Raw genomic sequence first — 24,849 nt, 5'->3', positions numbered from 1 at the left:
AGCGGCCATGGCTCACGGGCCCAGCCGCTCCGCTGCATGTGGGATCTTCCCGGACCAGGGCACGAACCCGTGTCCCCTGCATCGGCAGGCAGACTCCCAACGACTGCGCCACCAGGGAAGCCCTCCCCTTGCTTTTTTCGTTTCACTTCTTTCTCTTTTTTTGTTTCCTTTTACTTCTTTTTTTTTTCTTATCTTTATCTTTTTGCTGAAGCTAGTTTGAGATGGATTGTAACTGACAGAGTCCTGACTTCTATAAATAGCATGAATTCATTAATTCATTCATCAAACATTTATTTGAGTGCCTATCATATACCAAGAAGTGACTTATATCCCAGAGCTACAAGTATAAACAAGTGGATTTGATCCCTGCCCTCAGAGAGCTTACTGTTTTCTGAAAGAGGCAGAATGAAAAGAATCCCACAGGGCTTCCCTGGTGGCGCAGTGGTTGAGAGTCTGCCTGCCGATGCAGCAGACACAGGTTCGTGCCCCGGTCCGGGAAGATCCCACATGCCGCAGAGAGGCTAGACCCGTGAGCCATGGCTGCTGAGCCTGCGCGTCTGCAGCCTGTGCTCCGCAACGGGAAAGGCCACAACAGTGAGAGGCCCGCATACCGCAAAAAAAAAAAAAAAGAAGAATCCCACAATCAATTATTTTATATACTAATTCTAAGAAGCACCATGAAGAAACACCTGTAGAATGAAGCTCTGTGAGGGCAGGGTCATCTCTATCGCTCACTGACGTATCCCCAGGCACACAGGGGATGCTCAAAAATACTTATTGAAACAAATGAACAAAAGACGAAGTTCCAGACATAACAGAGGGGAGGTGCGAGGGTCAGGGAGGGTTTTTCTAGGAAGCAATATTTAAGCTGAGATCTAAAGAACAGGGAGACCTAAATGGGAAGAAAATCTAAAAAAGAGGGGATATATGTATACGTATAACTGATTCACTTTGCTGTACAGCAGAAACAAACACAACATTGTAAAGCAACTATTACTCTAATAAAAATTAAAAAAAAAAAAAAAAAGAACAGGGAGGAGTTGGCCAGGCCATAAGAGCAGAGGGGCAGAAACCAGGGCCCAGACACCTGGTGATTGGTCCAGCGTAGATCAGATGCCTCCTCTGGCCTGATCTCTGTGTCCTAGGGAATGGGGCATTCTGACTGGCCAGGCCTGGGTGGCCAATGGTGAGAGTGGTGGGCGCGGAGGGAGCCGGCCTAACTGAAGGAGTAAGAGGAAGCAGCGTGGCTGGTTTGTAGGGTAGGTATGTAGTGGGAGACGAGGCTGGGGAGGGGGGTGCCTCACCAGAGGCTGCAGTAGCTACATTCAGGATCTGGGTCATAGTCCCAGGGCAGTGGGAAGCTCGTGTTCAGAGCAGTGAACAGGGCAGTCAGGGTCCTCAGCGCAAGGGTCTTAAATGGAAGTGAGAATGAAAAGTGAGTAGGGGCCGAGTGAAAGCAGGTTGTTGCCTTCACCCTGGTGAGAGATGAGAGATGATGGAAAAGAGGGCACAGCCAAGAGATACTTACAATCATTACCGTCAAATGAACGGAAGTAATATTCACATACTCAACGGGAAATGACCTGAGCTGAAAAATGATTGGGTAAATAAATCAATGAGTTCCATGGAAAATTAACAAAAGAATTATATACCAGGACATATCCTAGCCATGCAAAAATTCTTTTCCTACCATGAAGGAAAAATATTGCACAGATCCACAGATTAAATCAGGTTACAAAGGGGGAAGTTTTAGGTTGGTCTTAGGCTTTGCCTCAGTATTTCTAAGTGCTAGACAATAGGGAGCAATGATTACAGTTTTGGGTGAAAAAGATGGTGATGCAAGAATTCCGTACCCAACAAATTGTCATTCATGTGCGAAAACAACAGAAATACATTCTAGATATACAGAGAAGGATGTAGAAAATGTATCACGTGTGTGTTCTCCCTAAGTAAACAACCTGAAGACATATTTCAGCTGCTCAGGAGATGAATTAAAATTAAGAACTTGAAAATGGGAACACTGTCATATAAAAGGTTTGGTTGCAAGCATTTAAAATGAACTAAATATATCACAAGACTTGAACAAAAACAACAAAATATATATGGTTGAAATGCAAGCTGGATTTATAAACACACAGTACATTTTAAAAGACAGGGAAATGAGAGAACAGAGGGCAAGACAGGTAAGGACACACTAAAATCTTCATCTGACATAAAGTAAGGGAGTGGGAGATATTGATTGTTCTTTACTTTCCTAATCAGAGAAATAGAGGTTTAGGAATCTAGTTGGTAAATATAAAAGTCAATCACCAGTAAAATGAAAAACAGGATTACTACCTTTTAAATCGTGGGAGGTGACAAAAGAAAATAGAAGATGCTACATAGCAAAGAGCAGAAAGTAAAGGATTCCTAAGTAATAGAGATGCAATGTGAAAAACGATTGTAAAAAAGAATCTGATACTAAGATTTCAAATGACTTCAATAAAAAAGGGGTGAGGAGTGGAGTGCAGTTAATGATCTTATCTTATTTGGAGGAAATTTATTAGCTGATCTGATTCTTGACATTAATAGGAAAATTTGTTTCAATATTTAACAAAATATACAAGGACAACCACTAGAAGTGTAGAAACAGAATGCAGATCTTCCAGACCACAAAAGGAACAAAGACATGCTATCAAGCCTCAAAAGGCATGAAGAGAAAAAGGAAATCAGAAAAAATGATCAACAGAAAATACAGACCAGAATAGTAGGCGTAAGACCAAATACATCAGTAGTCACAGTAAACCCTTATTTGCACGTATATGATGGGTTCCCCAGGAAAGAAATGATAATCAACTATAAAACTATTAAAATCAAGAAAAATGTTCAGGAAGGATGCCAGCAATAAGACCAAGATACCAAAATCAATAGCTCTACTATTTGTCCGTAGTAATCAATTAACGACAACAACTTCGAAATATCTAGGAATAAACTTAAAACAATGTGTGCAAGATAAGAAAATGACAAGCTATCCAATAGAAAAATAAGCAAAGGTTATGAACAGTCAGTTCACAGAAAAATAAAAATGGTCGGTAGACATAAAAACAAGTTCAACCTCACTAGTAATCAGAGATATGGAAATTGAAACAATATTAATATCAAAAGTGAAAAATGATCCTTAATATTTAATGATGGTGATGAAGTGGGGAAACACATTCTCATAGGAATAAAAATCTGTAACATGTTTTTGTAGGGCAATTTGGGAGTGCTTTAAATTTAAATGCATGTGTCTTTTGACCCAGCAATTCTTCTTTCAAGAATCTATTTTACAGAAATATCTACACTCATGCCAAGATACTCATTGCAGAATTATTTATAATAATAAAAAAGGAGGGAAACAAATATCTAAAAGTAGAGGAAAGATCAATTAAATTACAATACATCCATATGTAAGAGAGGGCGAAGCAGCTGCCCTGCTTCTCTGCTTAGGTGATTTTAACATTTCGCCTTGAAAAAAATCTTCTCCATTCAGGGAAGGATAGCTTTCGTGGTATCCATTATTTATGGCAGTGTACGTTAGACAGGCACCCCTTGCCCTGAGAGAATGGTGAAATGAAGCTTTCTGTGGCTTCATCAAAGCGGGATTCTTACAGATGCCCTTGCTATGGAGGTTTGGTCTTTGAGGAGAAGGTAAACTGATTTACATGAGAAGCACAAGTCCTCTGAGGAGGGGATGGCCGTTGTAGCCTCTCTTCTGACATTGGAAGTTAAGGAGCCCTGACAGGTAGAACACTAATGCCCTGATGTAGGTCTGCTGGTAAGAAGAACACAGTGGTTTCCAGTGGCGAAATCACCATGAAGGAAGGGGGAATCTGGGCTCAAAAAAAGTATCTAAGAGATCATAGGGAAAGCTGTGCTTTTAGGTCAGAGCACCTAGGCATGGTAATGTTTTGGGGAAACTAGAGTTAAGTTGCAACTCTACTAAGAAAGACCCAGGCCAACAAGGTCAGCATCAGAGTAGAAGAGCATGCATTGGGTTGTGGGGGCCAGGTTCAACAGGAACCCATATAGAGTCAATTGAAGAAAAAATACTAGTGGCTCAAGGGGGTCAAGTTGACCCCTTCCATGGAATGTCATTGGTGTTTATGGCCCTCTATAGCAACCTGACCTCATCTCCAATTACTGCTCCCTTCCTCACTCTGCTTCAGACACAGAAGCCTCTTTGTTGTTCCCCAAACACGCTAGCAGGCTGTTGCCAAGCCTTTGCTCTCACTTTGCCTAGAAAGCTCTTTTCTCATATTGCCTCACTGCTTGCACGTCTGTTCAAACATTACCTTTTGAGTGAGGTCTTCTTTGTTCACCCTCTGAAAAACTGCAAACCTCTTTTCCTTCCACATGCTAGCACTCCCTATTGCCTTTCTCGCTTAATTTTTCTCCACATCACTTATCACTTTACTTATTTTTTTTATTGTTCATTTCTAATCCACCTCCTCCCACCCTCATTAGAATGTAAGTTTCACGAAAGCAAGTCTTTTGTATGTTTGGTTCACTGATTTATCCCCAGGACCTGGAATAGTGCCTGACACATAGCAAGTGCCCTATGAATATTTGATGAAAGAATAAATATGTACTCATAGAAAAACCTTTAAATACATAAGTAAAAAAAAGCAAATTGCCAAATAACATGTATAGTATATCATTCATGTAAAAATAATATATGTGTGTTTCTGTGTGTGTGTGTGAATAAAGAAAAAATATCAAACTATATGGAGAGGAAAATGGGATGGGGGTAATTAAAGTGATTAATTTTTTTTTTTTTTTTTTTTTTTTTTGCGGTACGCGGGCCTCTCACTGTTGTGGCCTCTCCCGTTGCAGAGCACAGGCTCCGGACGCGCAGGCTCAGTGGCCATGGCTCACGGGCCCAGCCGCTCCGCGGAATGTGGGATCTTCCCGGACCGGGGCACGAACCCGTGTCCCCTGCATCGGCAGGTGGACTCTCAACCACTGTGCCACCAGGGAAGCCCAATGAATAACTTTTATAACTAACATTAAGATGGTAACAATTTAAGAACAAGGTCCAGACTTTTGGTGTTGGCAGCATAGTTTACATCAGATTTGTTCTCTTGAAGATAAAAATAATAAACTCTGGTCAAAATATTTTTTAAATGACTTGAAGCTACTGGAGAATGACCAAAAAAAGGAAGAAACTTGAGAGAATTCAATTCTTGAAAGAATAGAACATGCTAGGTGAGATCCATGTTTATATGGTTTCTCCTCAGAGAGTACGTCCCAGTTCTTGCAAAGTGTAAGGATAGAGAACAAATAGAAAGCTGTAGCCTGATGAGTCAGAGGACAGGATTTAGGGCTGTGAGAGCAGCAGGAACTTGAGGAGGGAGAACGAGGAAGGAAGGAACTACAGAAGGTGGAACACCAAATCTGTACATAAATTTTCCTCAAATCCTTGGCTGACTCCTAAACTACATGAGTGGAGAGACTCCAAAAAAATTAAGGGAAAATACCTTCTAGAAGCCTGAAACAGCTGAGCAGAGACTTCCATAGCTCTCCACTTCAAGGGAAGCAGTGCTTGGAGTTTGAGCATCATCATGTTAGGGGGAGCTTTGTAAACACCACAGGCTTTCCACTGAAATTCCAGAAGGACAATGACTGGGACCAAGGAATTCTCCCTAGGAATAAGGCCAAAAAAAAAAAAAAAAGACTCATAATAAAGCATAAAACCAAGCTTCCACAAGCCCAAGGTGATGTACCAGTAACTTAACTGCCCACTAGAACAAAACTCAACCTTCTTCTGAGGAAGATAACAGAATCCAGAATCTCCACAATGTTTTACCTACGATACCCAGTATACAATAAAAAATTATTAGACATATGAAGAAACAGGAAAATGTGACTCTTAGTAGAGAAAAAAAAAATAAGCAATAGGAACAAACCCTCAGATAGCCCAATGTTGGAATTAACAGACAAGATAACTGATAAATATGTTAAAGCACTCACAGGAAAAGGTAAAAATAATGTGGTAAATGGAGAATTTCAGTAGAGGTACAAAAACTGTAAAGTAACAAAACAAAAACCACAACTCTGTGAATGTGAATTAAATTGTACACTTTAACTGGGTGAAGTGTATGTTATGTATACTACTGTTACACATATTTTAAAACGTCAGTGGAAATCCTTGAACTGAAAAATATACTAAATGAAATAAAATACTCATTGAATAAGATTAAAAGCAGACTGGGAAAATGGAAGAATAAGATCCTCCAAAAATTCATTCCTCCATAAAAACAACAAAAGAGTTGGAAAACGATTGACAGGATTAACATATGCAGAACTCTGGAAATTAACCAAGAGCTTGGAGTAACCTGGGGAATGTGTATTCAAGAAAAACGGTTGAATCTCAGTGAAAGCAGTAAGTTTTGTCACATTTAAACTTGCTCTAGTCTCATCTCCCACTCTCCAGCTGGATCTCTTCCAAAGACTTGTTCTCAAAGAAGTGTCCTTGTTTGGCCTGTCCCTAAAAGACCCCAATTACAAGGTTAGTTTGAAGCAAGCTCATATACACAGCCTCCTCCTGAGGGGAAGGAGGGGGTGTTTGTTGAAAATAATTACAGGCAAATGTTTTAACTTCATGGCTACCTGAAGCAATGAATAACAGCTGGGGGTAGAAGAGACTAACCAAAAAGCTTAAAAGGAAAATCTAGGGAATGAGATGATCATGGGGTCTTGAAAAGCTCTGTCATATTCCTGGGGATCTACAAGGCCACATACATGTGTAGAGCTGTGCAGAAAGCCAGAAGACTGGAGAAAGCCCCAAGCTCTCACTTATGGCTGACCTTGAGGGCCTGTGTAAATAGGAAGTAAAGGCTTAGGTGGAGTAGTAAACTGCCTGACTGAGTGTTGAAGGTGCATCCCAACACACACACAGAACCCCTTGGCAATGACTTATTCATTCCAGTTTTTAAGGAAATCTCTCTCTGTCCAATCATTTGTTGACCACCAAGCTAACCAAGCAAAAACCTCATTGGCCACACACAATAAAGAATATACACTTTAAAGAATTAGTTCAGAGAAGTCACTAAAAACAAACATAAACAAACAAAACCCCACACAGCTACAAGTAACAATAAACACTATTGGGGGGGGCAATGATTTCCAAGTTACCACATAATAGTATTTAAAATGTCCAGTTTTAGTGAAAAATTATTATTGTTTTTTTCCTGTGAATACAAAAAAGTATTCACAGGAAAAAGGGAATTAATAAAAACTGTCCCTGAAGAAGCCCAGATGTTGAACCTTCTAGACCAAGACTTAAAATTGACTATTTTAAATATATTCAAAGCACTGAAGGAAACCATGTCTAAAGAACTAAAGGAGATTATGAAAATGATGTACCACCATTTAAAGAATATCAACAAAGAGACAATAATAAAAAATAATCAAACAGAAATTCTGGAGTAAAAAAATATAATTAGAATGGAAAAATCATGAGAGGTTTTCAACAGCAAATTTGAGCTGGCAGAGGAAATAATCAGTGAACGTAAAGATAGCTTCAAATTATAAAAGCAAAAACTGACAATTAGAAGATCAGAAAAGAAATGGGAGAATTAAACAACACTATAAACCAAGTTGACCTGACAGACATCTATAGAATATTCTACTCAACAACAACAAAATGCACATCCTTCTCAAGTGCACATGAATTATTCCCCAGAATAGACCATATGTTAGGCAATAAAACAAGGCTTAATAAATTTAAAAGGACTGAACTCATACAATGTATGTTCTCCAGGCACAATGAAATAAAATTAGAAATAACTGAAGGAAATGTGGAAATTCACAAATATGTGGAAGTTAAACAACACACTCTCAAACATGCAAGAGGTAAAGAAGAAATCACAAGGGAAATTAGAAATTACTTTGAGAGGAATGAAAACAAAAACACAACATATCAAAACTTATGGGATGCAGGAAAACAGTGCTCAGAGGGAAATAATGTAAAGATGTACATTCAAAAAGAAGAATGATAGCAAATCAATAACCCAGCTTTTCACCTTAAGAAACTAGAAAAAGAGAAAATTAAACCCAAAGCAAATAGAATAAAAGAAATAATAAAGATTAAATCAGAAATAAACAAAATACAGAATAAGAAATCAATAGAGGGACTTCCCTGGTGGTGCAGTGGTTAAGAACCTGCCTTCCAATCCAGGGGACACAGGTGTGATCCCTGGTCAGGGAACTAGATCCCACATGCATGTTGCAACTAAGAGTTCACATGCCACAACTAAGGAGCATATGTGCCACAACTAAGGAGCCAGCGAGCCGCAACTAAGAAGCCTGCTGGCTGCAACTAAGGAGCACACATGCTGCAACTAAGACCCAGCACAACTAAAAAATAATAATAATAAAAAAGAAATCAATAGAGAAAATCAACAAAACCAAAAATTAAATTGGTTTTTTAAAAAGAAGAACAAAATTTACAAATCTTTAGCTAGACATGACAAGAAAAAAGGAGAGAAGACTCAGATTATTAAAGCTAGGAATAAAAGTGGGGATATTACTGTTGACATATAAATAAAAAGGATTATAAGGGAATACTATAAACAATTATGTCAACAATTAGATAATGTAGATTAAGTGTGCAAATTTGTAGAAAGGCTCAAACTACTGAAACTGACTCAAGAAGAAATAGTCCCAATAGATACATAATAAGTAAAGAGAGTGAATTAGTAATTAAAAAAAAAACAAAACTGTCCATGCGTAAAAGCCCAGGCCCAGATGGCTTCATTAGTAAATTCTACCAAACATTTAAAGAATTAATCCCAATATTTCACAAACTCTTCCAAAAACTAAAAGGAAACAGTTTTCAACTCATTCCATGAGACAAGTACTACCCTAATACCAAAATCAGACAAAAATACCACAAGAAAACTACAGACTAATATGTCTTATGGAGATAGATACAAGAATCCTCAACAAAATAATAACAATCTGATCAAGCAACATATAAAAAGAATTATACAGTTGACCAAGTGGGAATTTATCCCAGGAATGCAAGGTTAATTTAACAGCTAAAAAATCAATTGATGTAATACACCATATAAATTGAATAAAAAACAAAAACTACATGATCATCTCAATAGGCACACACACACACACACACACACACACAAACATCTGACAAACTCCAACTCCTTTTCATGATAGATACTAACCAAACTAGGACTATAAGAGAATTTCTTCAACATTATATGAGGCATCTATGAAAAACCCACAGTTAACATCATACTTAATGATGAAAGACTAGATGCTTTCCCTCTAAAATCAGAAACAAGACAAGGATGTCTGCTCTTGTCACTTTATTCAACATTGTACTAGAGATACTAGCCAGAGCAGTTGGGCAAGAAAAGAAATAAAAGCCATCAAGATTGTTAAGGTAAAAGTAAAACTATCTTTATTTGTAGATGAAATAATATTATATACAGAAAATCCTAAAGAATCCACTAAAAACTATTAGAACTAATAAATGGGTTAAGCAAGTGTGCGGGATTCAAGATCAAAATACAAGATCCAGAGACAAAATCAACTGTATTTCTGTATAGCAATGAACTCTAAAAATGAAACTGAGAAAACAATTTTATTCATGATAGCATCAAAATGAATGCAATATTTAGGTATAAATTTACTGAAATATGTGTAAGACTTCTACATTGAAGACTGAAAAACACTGTTGAAAGAAATTAAAGGAGATCTAGATAAACAGAAAAACATCCTATTTTCATGGTTTGGAAGACAATATTGTTAAGCTGGCAATAGTATCCAAATTGGTCTGGAGATTTAATGGAATCCCTATCAAAATTCCAACTACTCTTTTGTAGTGATTGATAAGATGATCCTAAAATTAAAAAAAAAATTAATTAATTAATTTTTAGCTGCATTGGGTCTTCATTGCTGTGTGCAGGCTTTCTCTAGCTGCAGTGAGCAGGGGCTACTCTTCATTGTGGTGCGTAGGCTTCTCATTGTGGTGGCTTCTCTTGTTGCGGAGCATGGGCTCTAGACACGTGGGCTTCAGTAGTTGTGGATCACGGGCTCTAGAACACAGGCTCAGTAGTTGTGGCACACAGGCTTAGTTGCTCCGCAGCATGTGGGGTCTTCCTGAACCAGGGCTCGAAACAGTGTCCCCTGCATTAGCAGGCGGATTCCTTTTTTTTTTCTTTCAGCTTCATGTTTTAATTAAGGGAGCATATTCATTGTAGAGAATATATTGACTATTGTAAATGTGACTCCTCATTACAGCCTTAAAATTTTGTCAGGTGGATTCTTAACCACTGTGCCACCAGGGAAGTCCTGATGATCCTAAAATTAATATGGATACCTAAAAGACCCCGAATAGCCAAAACAATCTTGAAAAGGAAGAACAAAGTTGGAGGATTCACACTTCCCAATTTCAAAACTTACTACAAAGTTTCAGTAATTAAGACATCAAGACAGTGTGGTACTGGCATGAAGATAGCCATATAGATCAATGGAATAGAATTAAGAGTCTATGGTCAGTTGATTTTTTTTTTTTTTTTTGCAGTACGCAGGGCAAAAATATGGAATGCTTCATGAATTTGCGTGTCACCCTTGTGCAGGGGCCATGCTAATCTTCTCTGTATCGTTCCAATTTTAGTATATGTGCTGCCAAAGCGAGCACTGGTTAGTTGATTTTTTTTTTTTGCTGTACGCGGGCCTCTCACTGTCGTGGCCCCTCCCGTTCAGAGCACAGGCCCCGGACGCGCAGGCTCAGCAGCCATGGCTCAGGTGCCCAGCTGCTCCGCGGCACGTGGGATCTTCCTGGACCGAGGCATGAACCCGTGTCCCCTGCATCGGCAGGCGGACTCTCAACCACTGCGTCACCAGGGAAGCCCATGGTCAGTTGATTTTTAACAAGGATGCCAAGACCATTCAATGGGAGAAAGAAGAGTCTTTTCAACAAATGGTGGTGGGACAGTTGATTATCCACAAGTGAAAGAATGAATTGGACTCATACCTCACACCATATAAAAAAATTAACTCAAAATGGATCTAAGAGCTTAATATAACGGCTAAAATTATAAAACTCTTAAAAGAAAACATAGAAGTAAATCTTTATGACCTTGGATTAGGCAATGGTTTGCTAAATATGACAATTAAAGCACAAGCAACCAAAGAAAAAATAGATAAATGGGACTTCATTGAAATTAAAAACTTCTGCACAAAGAACATTATCAAGAAAATGAAAAGACAACCTACAGAACAGGAGAAAATATTTGTAAATCATATATCTGAAAAAGGGCTTTTAGCTAGAATACATGAAAAAAACTCTTACAACTCAATAATAAAAAAAAGACAAATAATCCAACTCAAAAATTGGGTTATTTTTTAACCCAACAACCCAAAGGATCTGAATAGATATTTCTCCAAAGAAGACCTAGAAATGGCCAATAAGTACATGAAAAGATGCCTCCTGATATCATTACTCATCAGGGAAATGCAAATCAAGACTACAATGACATATCACTTTACAGTCACTAGGATGGCTATAATAATTTTATTTTTATCTTTTAAAAAAATTTATTTATTTTTGGCTGCATTAGGTCTCCATTGCTGTGTGGAGGCTTTCTCTAGTTGCGGCGAGCAGAGGCTACTCTTCATTGCAGTGTGCAGGCTTCTCATTGCAGTGGCTTCTCTTATTGCGGACCACAGGCTCTAGGTGTGTGGGCTTCAGTTGTTGCAGCATGCAGGCTCAGTAGTTGTGGCACGTGGGCCCTGGAGCACGCCGGCCTCAGTAATTGCAGCGCATGGGCTCAGTAGCTGCAGTGCGCAGGCTCTAGGGCATGCAGGCTCAGTAGTTGTGGCTCATGGGCTTGGTTGCTCCATGGCATGTGGGATCTTCACAGAGCAGGGATCGAACCCATGTTCCCTGCATTGGCAGGCAGATTCTTAACCACTGCACCACGAGGGGAGTCCCTAGGATGGCTATAATAATTTTTAAAGGACAATAACAAATGTTGGCACAGCTGCAGAGAAATTGGAACCCTCATGCAATGCTGATCTGAACATAAAATTGTGTAACTGCCGTGGAAAACAGTTTGGCAATTCATTAAAAAGTTAAACAGAGTTACCATATGACCCAGCAATTCCACTCCTAGGTAAATACCTAAGAGAAATGAAAACATATGTCCACATAAAAATGTATATATGAATGTTCATAGCAGCATCATTCATAATAGCTAAAAAGTGGGAACAACCCAAATGTTCATCAACTAATAAATGGAACAAAATATGGTAAATCCACATAATGTAATATTATTTAGGCACAAAAAAGGAATGAATTACTGATTCATATTACAACATGGATGAACCTTGAAAAAATATGATTAAGTAAAAGAAGCCAGGCACAAAAAGCCAAATATTTTATGATTCTATTTATATAAAATGTCAAAAATTGGCATATTTATAGAGACAGAGAGTAAATTAGTTGCCAGAGATGGGGGAAAGGGAAAATAAAAAGTGACTGCTAACAGCAATGGGATTTCTTCTTAAGGTGATGAAAACATTCTGGAATTAGATCATGACGGTGATCGCACAACTTTTTGAATACACTGAAAAAAAACAACCCAATAACTGTACACTCTAAAAAGGTGAACTTTATGGTATGTAAATACATCTCAAATAAAAATAAGAAGGCTGGACAAAACAGAATCAAATATTAGGGGACTTGAAGACAGGTCAATATATATAATCTAGACTGAAGCACAGAGAGAAAAAAAGGTTTAAAAAAAAAGAGAGAAAGAACAACTTATCTATAACATGTGAGATGATAGCAACAAGATAATACCCATATAATTGGAGTTTCATAATGAGAAGAGAAATAGAATGGAAGAGAAAACACATTTAAATTCTTTTTTTTTTTTTTTGTGGCCACAGAAGCAGCATGCCAGACCTTAGTTCCCTGACCAGGGATCTAACCCATGCCCCCTGCTGTGGAAGTGAGGAGTCTTAACCACTGGACCACCAGGGAAGTCCCTGAATTCTAATTAGAGAAGTTTTGCCTTAAAATGTCTTAAATTTGATTAAAAATAAATAGGAACACCCAATCTGGGAAGGTCACAAATTCCCAAAATGGATAAATACAAAGAAAATCACACCTACATATATCATAGTCAAACTGCTGAAGAACAAAAAAATCTTAAAGCATCCAGAAAAAAAGGACACAGGGGAACAATTATAAGAATGTCAGCTGACTTCTCATCAGAAACAATAAAAGTCCAGAAGACATGAAATGATATTTGTAAAATGCTGGAAGAAAAAAGATTGTCAAAGTGGAATTTTATATTGAGTGAAATATATATTTAAAAGGATGGTGAAATAAAGACACTTTCAGATAAGCAAAAGTTGAAAGAATTCATGGTCTACAAACTAACTACAAGAAGTACTAAAGGAAGATCTTCAGGTGGAAAGAAAGTTTTATCAGATGGAAAATTGGATCTCCAGGGAGGAATAAAGAGTACTGGAAAGGGAATATATATGTTTAAAAATAAAAAAATTATTTTTATTTTAAAAATTCTTTAAAATTCAGTTTAAAATTCAGTTGTCTGTTTAAAGCAAATGGTAACAATGTATTGTGGGGTTTATAAAATATTGTTCTTATGAAATATAGCACAGAAGATAGGATGAGGTATAAATGGAATTATATCATTGTATACTATCCTATGTATGATGTGATGTAATATTAATTGAGCATAGATTATGGTAAGGTATGGATGAATACTGTAATCCCTAGAGAAACCACTGAATAATAACATAAAGAAGTATAGGTAAAAAGCCAAAAGACTCCAAAGAAGATATATGAACGGCCAATAGGCACATGAGAAGATCTCAACATCTTTAACCATCAGGAAAAGGCAAATCAAAACCCTACTGAGGAAACTTGCTCAAGTCTTTTAGATAGCCTTATCCACCAGAGGGCAGATAGCAGAAGCAAGAAGACCTACAATCTTGCAGCCTGTGGAACAAAAACCACATTCACAGAAAGACAGACAAGATGAAACGGCAGAGGGCTATGTACCAGATGAAGGAACAAGATAAAACCCCAGAAAAACAACTAAATGAAGTGGAGATAGGCAACCTTCCAGAAAAAGAATACAGAATAATGATAGTGAAGATGATCCAGGACCTAGGAAAAAGAATGGAAGCAAAGATCGAGAAGATCCAAGAAATGTTTAACAAAGACCTAGAAGAATTAAAGAACAAAAAAACAGAGATGAACAATACAATAACTAAAATGAAAACTACACTAGAAGGAATCAATAGCAGACTAACTGAGGCAGAAGAACGGATAAGTAACCTGGAAGATAGAATGGTGGAATTCCCTGCTGCGGAACAGAATAAAGAAAAAAGAATGAAAAGAAATGAAGACAGCCTAAGAGAACTCTGGGACAACATTAAACATAATAACACTCGCATTATAGGGGTCCCAGAAGGAAAAGAGAGAGAGAAAGGACCCGAGAAGATATTTGAAGAGATTATAGTCGAAAACTTCCCTAACATGGGAAAGGAAAGAGCCCCCCAAGTCCACGAAGCACAGAGAGTCCCATACAGGATAAACCCAAGGAGAAACACGCCGAGACACATAGTAATCAAACTGACAAAAATTAAAGACAAAGAAAAATTACTAAAAGCAACAAGGGAAAAAAGACAAATAACATACAAGGGAACTCCCATAAAGTTAACAGCTGATTTCTCAGCAGAAACTCTACAAGCCAGAAGGGAGTGGCATGACATATTTAAAGTGATGAAAGGGAAGAATCTACAACCAAGATTACTCTACCCAACCAGGATCTCATTCGGATTAGATGGAGAAATCAAAAGCTTTACAGATAAGCAAAAGCTAAGAGAATTCAGCACCACCAAACCAGCTCTACAACAAATGCTAAAGGAATTTCTCTAAGTGGGAAACACAAGAGAAGAAAAGGACCTATAAAAACAAACCGAAAACAACTAAGAAAATGGTCATAGGAACATACATATCGATAATTACCTTAAACATGAATGGATTAAATGCTCCAACCAAAAGACACAGGCTTGTTGAATGGAAACAAAAACAAGACCCATCTATATGCTGTCTACAAGAGACCCACTTCAGACCTAGGGACACATACAGACTGAAAGTGAGGGGATGGAAAAAGATATTCCATGCAAATGGAAATCAAAAGAAAGCTGGAGTAGCAATACTCATATCAGATAAAATGGACTTTCAAATAAAGAATGTTACAAGAGACAAAGAAGGACACTACATAATGATCAAGGGATCAATCCAAGAAGAAGATATAACAATTATAAATATATATGCACCCAACATAAGAGCATCTCAATACATAAGGCAACTGCTAACAGCTATAAAAGAGGAAATTGACAGTAACATAATAATAGTGGGGAACTTTAACACCTCATTTACACCAATTGACAGATCATCCAAACAGAAAATTAATAAGGAAACACAAGCTTTAAATGACACAACAGACCAGATAGATTTAATTGATATTTACAGGACATTCCATCCAAAAACAACAGATTACACTTTCTTCTCAAGTGCGCATGGAACATTCTCCAGGATAGATCACATCTTGGGTCACAAATCAAGTCTCAGTAAATTTAAGAAAATTGAAATCATATCAAGCATCTTTTCTGACCCCAACGCTTTGCGATTAGAAGTGAATTACAGGGAAAAAAACGTAAAAAACAAAAAACGTAAAAAATGTAAAAACGTAAAAAACAAACATATGGAGGCTAATCAAAACGTTAGTAAATAACCAAGAGATCACTGAAGAAATCAAAGAGGAAATCAAAAAATACCTAGAGCCAAATGACAATGAAAACACGATGATCCAATACCTATGGGATGCAGCGAAAGGAGTTCTAAGAGGGAAGTGTATAGCTATACAAGCCTACCTCAAGAAACAAGAAAAATCTCAAATAAGCAATTAAACTTACACCTAAAGGAACTAGAGAAAGAAGAACAAACAAAACCCAAAGTTAGCAGAAGGAAAGAAATCATAAAGATCAGAGCAGAAATAAATGAAATAGAAATAAAGAAAACAACAGCAAGATCAATACAACTAAAAGCTGGCTCTTTGAGAAGATAAACAAAATTGAAAAACCATTAGCCAGACTCATCAAGAAAAAGACGGAGAGGAGTCAAATCAATAAAATTCGAAATGAAAAAGGAGAAGTTACAACAGACACCGCAGAAATACAAAGCATCCTAAGCGACTACTACAAGCAACTCTATGCCAATAAAATGGACAACCTGGAAGAAATGGACAAATTCTTAGAAAGGTATAATTTTCCAAGACTGAACCAGGAAGAAATACAAAATGTGAACAGACCAATCACAGTAATGAAATTGAAACTGTGATTAAAAATCTTCCAACAAACAAAAGTCCAGGACCAGATGGCTTCACAGGTGAATTCTATCAAACTAAATTAGAGAAGAGCTAACACTCATCCTTCTCAAACTCTTCCAAAAAATTGCAGAGGGAGTAATACTCCCAAACTCATTCTATTGAGGCCACCATCACCCTGATACCAAAACCAGACAAAGATGCTACAAAAAAAAAGAATTACAGAACAATATCACTGATGAATATAGACTCAAAAATCCTCAACAAAATACTAGCAAACAGAATCCAACAACACATTAAAAGGGTGATACACCATAATCAAGTGGGATTTATCCCAGGGATGCAAGGATTTTTCAATATATGCAAATCAATCAATGTGATACACCATATTAACCAGTTGAAGAATAAAAACCATATGATTATCTCAATAGATACAGAGAAAGCTTTTGACAAAATTCAACACCCAGTTATGACAAAAACTGTGTAGAAAGTGGGCATAGAGGGAACCTACCTCAACATAATAACAGCCATATACGACAAACGCACAGCAAACATCATTCTCAATGGCAAAAAACTGAAAGCATTTTCTCTAAGATCAGAAGCAAGACAAGAATGTCCAGTCTCACCACTCTTATTCAACATTTTTGTAAGTCCTACTTACAGTTTTGTAAGTCCTAGGAACAGAAATCAGAGAACAAAAAGAAATAAAGGGAATACAAATTGGAAAAGAAGAAGCAAAACTGTCACTGTTTGCAGATGACATGATACTATACATATAGAATCCTAAAGATGCCATCAGAAAACTACTAGAGCTAATCAATGAATTTGGTAAAGTTGCAGGATACAAAATTAATGCACAGAAATCTCTTGCATTCCTATACACTAATGATGAAAAATCGAAAGAGAAAGTAAGGAAACACTCCCATTTACCATTGCAATAAAAAGAATAAAATACCTAGGAATAAACCTACCTAGGGAGACAAAAGACCTGTATGCAGAAAACTATAAGTCACTAATGAAAGAAATTAAAGATGATACCAACAGATGGAGAGATATACCATGTTCTTGGATTGGAAGAATCAATATTGTGAAAATGACTAGACTACCCAAAGCATTCTACAGATTCAATGCAATCCCTATCAAAATAGACATTTCTCCAAATAAATAGACATTTCTCCAAAGAAGACATAAATATGCCAAGAAGCACATGAAAAGCTGCTCAACATCACTAATTATTAGAGAAATGCAAATCAAAACTACAATGAGGTTTTGTAGTTAGAATGCTCAGTTAGAATTGGCATCATCAGAAAATCTACAAACAACAAATGCTGGAGAGGCTTTGGAGAAAAGGGAACCCTCTTGCACTGTTGGTGGGTATGTAAATGGACACAGCCACTATGGAGAACAGTATGGAGGTTCCTTAAAAAACTAAAAATAGAATTACCATATGACCTAGCAATCCCTCTACTGGGCATATACCCAGAGAAAACCATAATTCAAAAAGACACATGCACCGCAATGTTCATTGCAGCACTATTTACAATAGCCAGGTCATGGAAGCAACCTAAATGCCCAGCAACAGACGAATGGATAAAGAAGATGTGGTACATATATACAATGGAATATTACTCAGCCATAGAATGGAATGAAATTGGGTCATTTGTAGAGATGTGGATGGATCTAGAGACTGTCATACAGAGTGAAGTAAGTTAGAAAGAGAAAAACAAATATCATATATTAACGCATATATGTGGAATCTAGAAAACTGGTACAGATGAACTGGTTTGCAGGGCAGAAATAGAGACACAGATGTAGAGGACAAACGTATGGACACAAGGGGGGAAAGGGCGGGGGTGGTGGTGGTGCTGTGATGAATTGGGAGATTGGGATCGACATATATACACTAATATGCATTAAATGAATAACTAATGAGAACCTGCTCTATAAAAATATAAATTAAAATAAAATTTAAAAAACCCCATTGAGATACCATTTCACACTCACTAGGAAGGGTATAAGAAAAAAAACCCAGATAATAAGAAATATCGGTGAGGATGTGGAAAACTGGAACCCTTATACATTGCAGGTGAAGTAAAATGGGTCACTTTGGAAAACAATCTGGCAGTTTTTGAATAAACAATGGGTTATCATATGACCTAATACTTAAAGTCCTAGGTATATGCCCAAGAGAAATGAAAACATATATACATACAAAAACGTATACACAAATGTTCATAGCAGTATTATTCATTATAGCCCCAAAGTGGAAACAACTTAGTGTCCATCAACTGAGGAATGGATACATAAAATCTGGCTTATCCATACAATGGAATATTATTTCACCATAAAAAAAATAATGAAGTACTGGGCTTCCCTGGTGGCACAGTGGTTAAGAATCCGCCTGCCAATGCAGGGGACACGGGTTCGAGTCGTGGTCCAGGAAGATCCCACATGCCATGGAGCAACTAAGCCTGTGTGCCACAACTACAGAGCCTGTGCTCTAGAGCCCACAGGCCACAACTACTGAGCCCATGTGCCACAACTACTGAAGCCTGCACACCTAGAGCCCATGCTATGCAACAAGAGAAGCCACCGCAATGAGAAGCCTGCACACTGCAACGAAGAGTAGCCCCTGCTCGCCGCAACTAGAGAAAGCCCGCATGTAGCAATGAAGATCCAACACAGCCAAAAATAAATAAATAAATAAGAGGGTTAACATAAATTATATATATAAAAAAAAGACAGAACTTAAAAAAAAAAAAGAATGAAGTACTGATCCTTGCTACAACGTGGACGAATCTTGAAAACATTATGCTAAGTGAAAGGAGCCAGACACCCAGAGCCACAAACTGTATGACTCCATTTATATGAAATGTCCAGTACAGGCAATTCTAGAGACAGAAAGTAGTTTAGTTGTTGACTAGGGCTAGAAGAGGGCTGGCAGCAGAGGGAAGGAGCTAAATGGTATGTGGGTTTTTTGGGGGGAATAATGAAAATGTTCTAAAATTTTTTGTGGTGATGGTTGCACAACTCTGTGAATATTCTAAAAACCATTGAATTGTATACAATTGATCTTTGAACAACACAAGGGTTAGGGACACTAGTTCCTGCAGAGTCAAAAATCCACACAGAGATTTACATTTGGTCCTCTGTATCCATGGTTCCACACCCGTGGATTCAACCAACCAGGGATCATGAAAAATCTGCATATAAGTAGACCTGCAAAGTTCAAACCCGTGTCATTCAAGGGTCAACTGTACTTTAAATAGGTGAATTGTATGACATGTGAATTAGATATCAATAAAACTCTATTTTTAAAAATACCAATGAAGAAGATAAAAATGGAATACTAAAAATACTTGATTAATCCAAAAGAAGGCAGAAAAGAAAGAACAAAGGAACAAAGAACACAGGGAATACATAGAAAACAAATAACAGTATGTTTAACTAAAACCCAACCATATCATAATTATATTAACTTTAAATGGACTAAATATCCTTATTAAAAGGTAGAAATTGGCAGACTAGATATAAAAAAGCAGGACCTTTTAATTTTTCTTGAACTTTGTTCTGGGATGCAACTAAGTTACTTTTAAACAGTTTGGTCCTTGCAGCTCTTGCTTTTATGATTCATTGGCTGGCTCTGCAGCCATGCTCAGTCCAAGGCTAATTTTCCCCTGCTCCTGTGGCATTCTACACAATGCTTGAGTACTCTGCCCAATGCCTGGTGAATTTAGAGTTTTCCCGTCTGGCCTTGTGTGTGAGTGCCAGGCACTGCTCCCTCTAATCCTTTTGGATGGTTCTTTCTCCAGCCTCGGGAAGTTTCCTCACACACATGTACTGACCAGTGTATCTGCTGAATACTGGAGTGGGATCCTCTGTAAATCTTCAGGGTTCTCTCTCTGTGCAGCTCTCCACTCTTTTGTAGTCTGTCGTATAAACTCTAGCTGCCTTGTCTCCAGACTCTCAGTTCCATCCTCTCAACACAGGACATCTCTAGGTTCTGCCAAAGTTCCCCCTACTTATCCTATGGCCTAGAAACTCTTTCAAGGCAGTAAGTTTGGGAAATCATAGGATTTACCTCATTTGTTTCCCATTCTCAAGGATCACTTTTTTTTTTTGTCTTTTTAAAAAAAATATTTATTTTATTTGGCTGCACTAGGTCTTAGTTGTGGCACGTGGGATCTTTTAGTTGTGGCATGTGGGATTTTTAGTTGTGGCATGCAAATTCTTAGTTGCAGCATGTGGGATCTAGTTCCCTGACCAGGGATCGAACCTGGGCCCCCTGCATTGGGAGTATGGAGTCTTAGCCACTGGACCACCAGGGAAGTCCAGGATCACTGTTCTTTTTTGCCTGATGTACAGTGTATTGAAAACTTGTTTCATGTATTTTGCCTGTTTCAGGTGAGGGGGTAAATCTGATCCCTGGTACTCTATCTTGGCTGGAGGTATAAGAAAGTTGGTGTGGCCATTTTAATATAAGAAAATGTAAACTTTAAGACAAGGAGTATTATCAGAGATAAAGATGTCACTTCTTAATGATAAGAGGATCTACTTTTCAGGAGAGATGGTGCTGAAATCTCCAATAATTGTGAATTTGACCACTTCTCCTGATAGTTCTGTCAATTTTTACTTTATGTATTTTGAAGCTCTATTGTTAGGTGCTATTATGGACTAAATGTTGTGTCTCCCCAAAATTTATGTGTTGAAGCCTTAATTCCCAAAGTGTTGGTATTTGGAGGTAGGGCATTTTGGTAATTAGGTTTAAATGAGGTCATGAGTGTGGGGCCCCCATGATGGGATTCGTGTTTTTATAACAAGAGGAAGAAACTAGAACTCTCTCTCTACCATGTGAGGATATAGCGAGACGGTTGGCTGTCTACTAGCCAGGAAGAGGGCTCTATTACTGTGATCTTGAACTTCCCAGCCACCAGAACTGTGAGAAATAAAGGCCTATTGTTTAAACCACCCAATCTGTGGTATTTTGCTATGGCAGCCCAAGTTGACTGATACAGGTGCATATACATATTTCAAATTGTTGTGTCCTCTCAGTAATTGATAAAACAAGTGCAGTAAAAATAGTAAGGATACAGGAAATTTGAATGTTGTCAACCAATTTGACCTAATTGACATTTATATAACATTGATACAACTCCAGAGTACACTTTCTTTTCAAGCGCACAAGGAACATATATCAAGGTAGACCATATGCTGGGCATTAAGACAAGTCTCAATGAATTTCAAAGGACCGAAACCATACAGAATATGTTCTGTGATCACCATGGAATTAAATTAGAAACAAATAAAAATAAATTTTAAAAAACTACAAAATCCCCAAACATTTGGATATTAAAGAACACCCTTTAAAGCCAGAAGTCAATAAGAAATTACAAGGGATATTCAAAAATACTTTGAACTGAATGATAATGAACTTATACCAAAATTTGGGGGATGCAGCTAAAACAACACTTTGAAGGAAATTTATAGCTTTAAATGCTAATATTAGAAAAGAACAAAGTGTTAAAATCAATTATGTATGCTTCCACCTTAAAATGCTAAAAAAGAAGAGCAAATTAAACTCAAAGGAAGGAGGATAAAGGAGATAATAGAGATAAGAGTGGAAACAAATGAAAGAGAAACAGACAAATACAGAAAATCAATAAATCCAAAAATCAATAAAAAGAACAAATTATTGATACATGCAATAAAATGGATTGGCTCAAAAGTATGTTAAGTGAAAGAAGCCAGATCAAAAGAGTAGGATTCCATATATCTGGGGTTCTAGACAGTGGCCCATTGATCAAATCTAGCCCAGTGCCCGTTTTTGTATAACCTTGAATTAAGAATGGTTTTTACATTTTTAGAGGGCTGTAAAGGAGAAGGAGGAGAAGCAGTAGTGACAGAAATTGTATGTGCCCTGCAAAGCCTGAAATGTTTACTATCTGTCCCTTTATAGAAAAGTTTTCCAATGTTTGATTGAGACAAACTAAGCTATGGCAATAGAAATGAGAGTGGTATTTACCTTTTGGGTAAGATGGGAGGATGACTGGAACAGGGCACGAGCAAACGCTCTTGTGTAATGGAAATGTTTACTATTTTGATTGTGATGATTACTTGGATGTATATTCTTGTCAAAACTCATTAAAATCTGAGCATTTTATTGTACATAAATTTTTACCTTATTTGAAGAACCAGGAGATCTTCTTCCCCCACGAGTTGCATTCACTGATTAAAATAAAAAAGCATCTTTAAAAATATATTTAACTTCCCGCCTCATCTCTTTCCTTCTAAGTGGGATTGATATTTTGAATAAAGAGCTTTGTTCAGAGATCTTCTTTGATATTTTTAGCTTGGCTGAGAGTTAATCAGATAAAAAAATTGTTTATAGAGCTTTAGAAGTTATTGTTCCCTTGGGAATATGCTTCCCAAGTAACAATTTAACATAAATGAAAATATAAATTTATGCTGTGAAAACTGCAACAGATGTTCTCTTTCTAATGTTTGCCTGTCTATATGTGATTGGGGCTGAGCAGTGTATTCTCTCCACTTACACGAAAAAACATGAGGCAAATTATTTTGCAGCATCTTCTGTTTTCCATTCATTGGTATGAATTTAGCTGATAGAAAGTTGTCTTGGTCTTTCTTTTCTTTACTTTTATTTTTTTTGAATTTTATTTTTTAATACAGCAGGTTCATATTAGTTATCTATTTTATACGTATTAGTGTATATATGTCAATACCAATCTCCCAATTCATCCCACCACCCACCACCGACCCACACCCCCGCTTTCCCCCCTTGGTGTCCATACGTTTGTTCTCTACATCTGTGTCTCTATTTCTGCCTTGCAAACCGGTTCATCTGTATCATTTTTCTAGATTCCACATATATGCGTTAATATACAATATTTGTTTTTCTCTTTATGACTTACTTCACTCTGTATGACAGTCTCTAGGTCCATCCACCTCACTACAAATAACTCGATTTCGTTCCCTTTTATGGCTGAGTAATATTCCATTGTATATATGTACCACATCTTCTTTATGCATTCGTCTGTTGATGGGCATTTAGGTTGCTTCCATGTCCTGGCTGTTGTAAATAGTGCTCCAATGAACATTGGGGTGCATGTGTCTTTTTGAATTATGGTTTTCTCTGGGTATATGCCCAGTAGTGGGATTGCTGGGTCGTATGGTAGTTCTATTTTTAGTTTTTTAAGGAACCTCCATACTGTTCTCCGTAGTGGCTGTATCAATTTACATTCCCACCAACAGTGCAAGAGGGTTCCCTTTTCTCCACACCCTCTCTGGCATTTTTTGTCTGTAGATTTTCTGAAGATGGCTATTCTGACCAGTGTGAGGCGATACCTCATTGTAGTTTTGATTTGCACTTCACTCCACTGGGTGGACTTCTGTGGTATAATTGTTTTCCAGTTTGTGAGTCACCCACCCAGCAGTTATGGGATTTGATTTTATTGTGATTGTGCCCCTCCTACCGTCTCATTGTGGCTTCTCCTTTGTCTTTGGATGTGGGGTACATTTTTTGGTGAGTTCCAGTGTCTTCCTGTTGATGATTGTTCAGCAGTTAGTTGTGATTCCGGTGCTCTTGCAAGAGAGAGTGAGCGCACGTCCTTCTACTTCCCCTTGTGAACGAATCTCAGGTTGTCTTGGCCTTTAAACTGATGATAATGCTATTCCAGTATGATTTATAGTTTTGAGAGTCCAAGTTATGAATTCTTTCTTTGTTAAAATTTGTGATTTTTTAAAAATGCAAAATGTTGTTAGCCTGCATTTGCTTATCTGTATACCAAAAGACCTAGCTCCCTTTTCCCTCTAATCAAATGATGAAATTGGATTGTTAGAAAAAACTTTGTTGGGCTTCCCTGGTGGTGCAGTCGTTAAGAATCTGTCTGCCAATGCAGGGCACACAGGTTTGAGCTCTGATCCGGGAAGATCCCACATGCCGTGGAGCAAGTAAGCCCGTGCACCACAACTACTGAGCCTGCACTCTAGAGCCTGTGAACCGCAACTATTGAGCCCCTGTGCCACAACTACTGAAGCCCGCGTGCCTAGAGCCTGTGCTCCGCAACAAGAGAAGCCACTGCAATCAGAAGCCCACGCACCTCAACGAAGAGTAGCCCCCGCTGCCACAACTAGAGAATGCCTGCACGCAACAGCGAAGACCCAATGCAGCCAAAAATAGATAAAATAAAATAAATAAATTTATTTTAAAAAGGGAGCAAGAGGGAAGAGATATGGGGATATATGTAAATGTATAACTGATTCACTTTGTTATAAAGCAGAAACTAACACACCATTGTAAAGCAATTATACCCCAATAAAGATGTTTAAAAATAAAATAAAAAAGGGAAAAGAACCAATAAACTTTGTTATATAGATTTTGGGTTTATTCATAAAGAAATACATAGGAGTAAAA

At 37.6% G+C, this 24,849-nt stretch overlaps 1 protein-coding gene across 7 annotated transcripts in view; it reads right to left on the bottom strand.

Moving 5' to 3' along the window:
• Positions 1-24,849, bottom strand: part of PTPRF (protein tyrosine phosphatase receptor type F) — a 184,639-nt gene that overhangs the window by 110,260 nt on the left and 49,530 nt on the right. For 6 of the 7 annotated variants that reach the window (XM_079920117.1, XM_079920121.1, XM_079920123.1 and 3 more), the window contains exon 1: positions 5,499-5,923. The gene's annotated coding sequence lies outside the window, so the exon portion shown is untranslated. Of the gene's footprint in view, positions 1-5,498; positions 5,924-24,849 lie in introns of those variants that run through there. The other variant, XM_079920119.1, reaches the window with a different exon arrangement.

The sequence above is a fragment of the Stenella coeruleoalba genome, assembly GCF_951394435.1.
Source record: "Stenella coeruleoalba genome assembly, chromosome: 1".
Lineage (NCBI taxonomy): Eukaryota > Metazoa > Chordata > Mammalia > Artiodactyla > Delphinidae > Stenella > Stenella coeruleoalba.
This window is presented reverse-complemented; position numbering and strand designations above follow the sequence as displayed.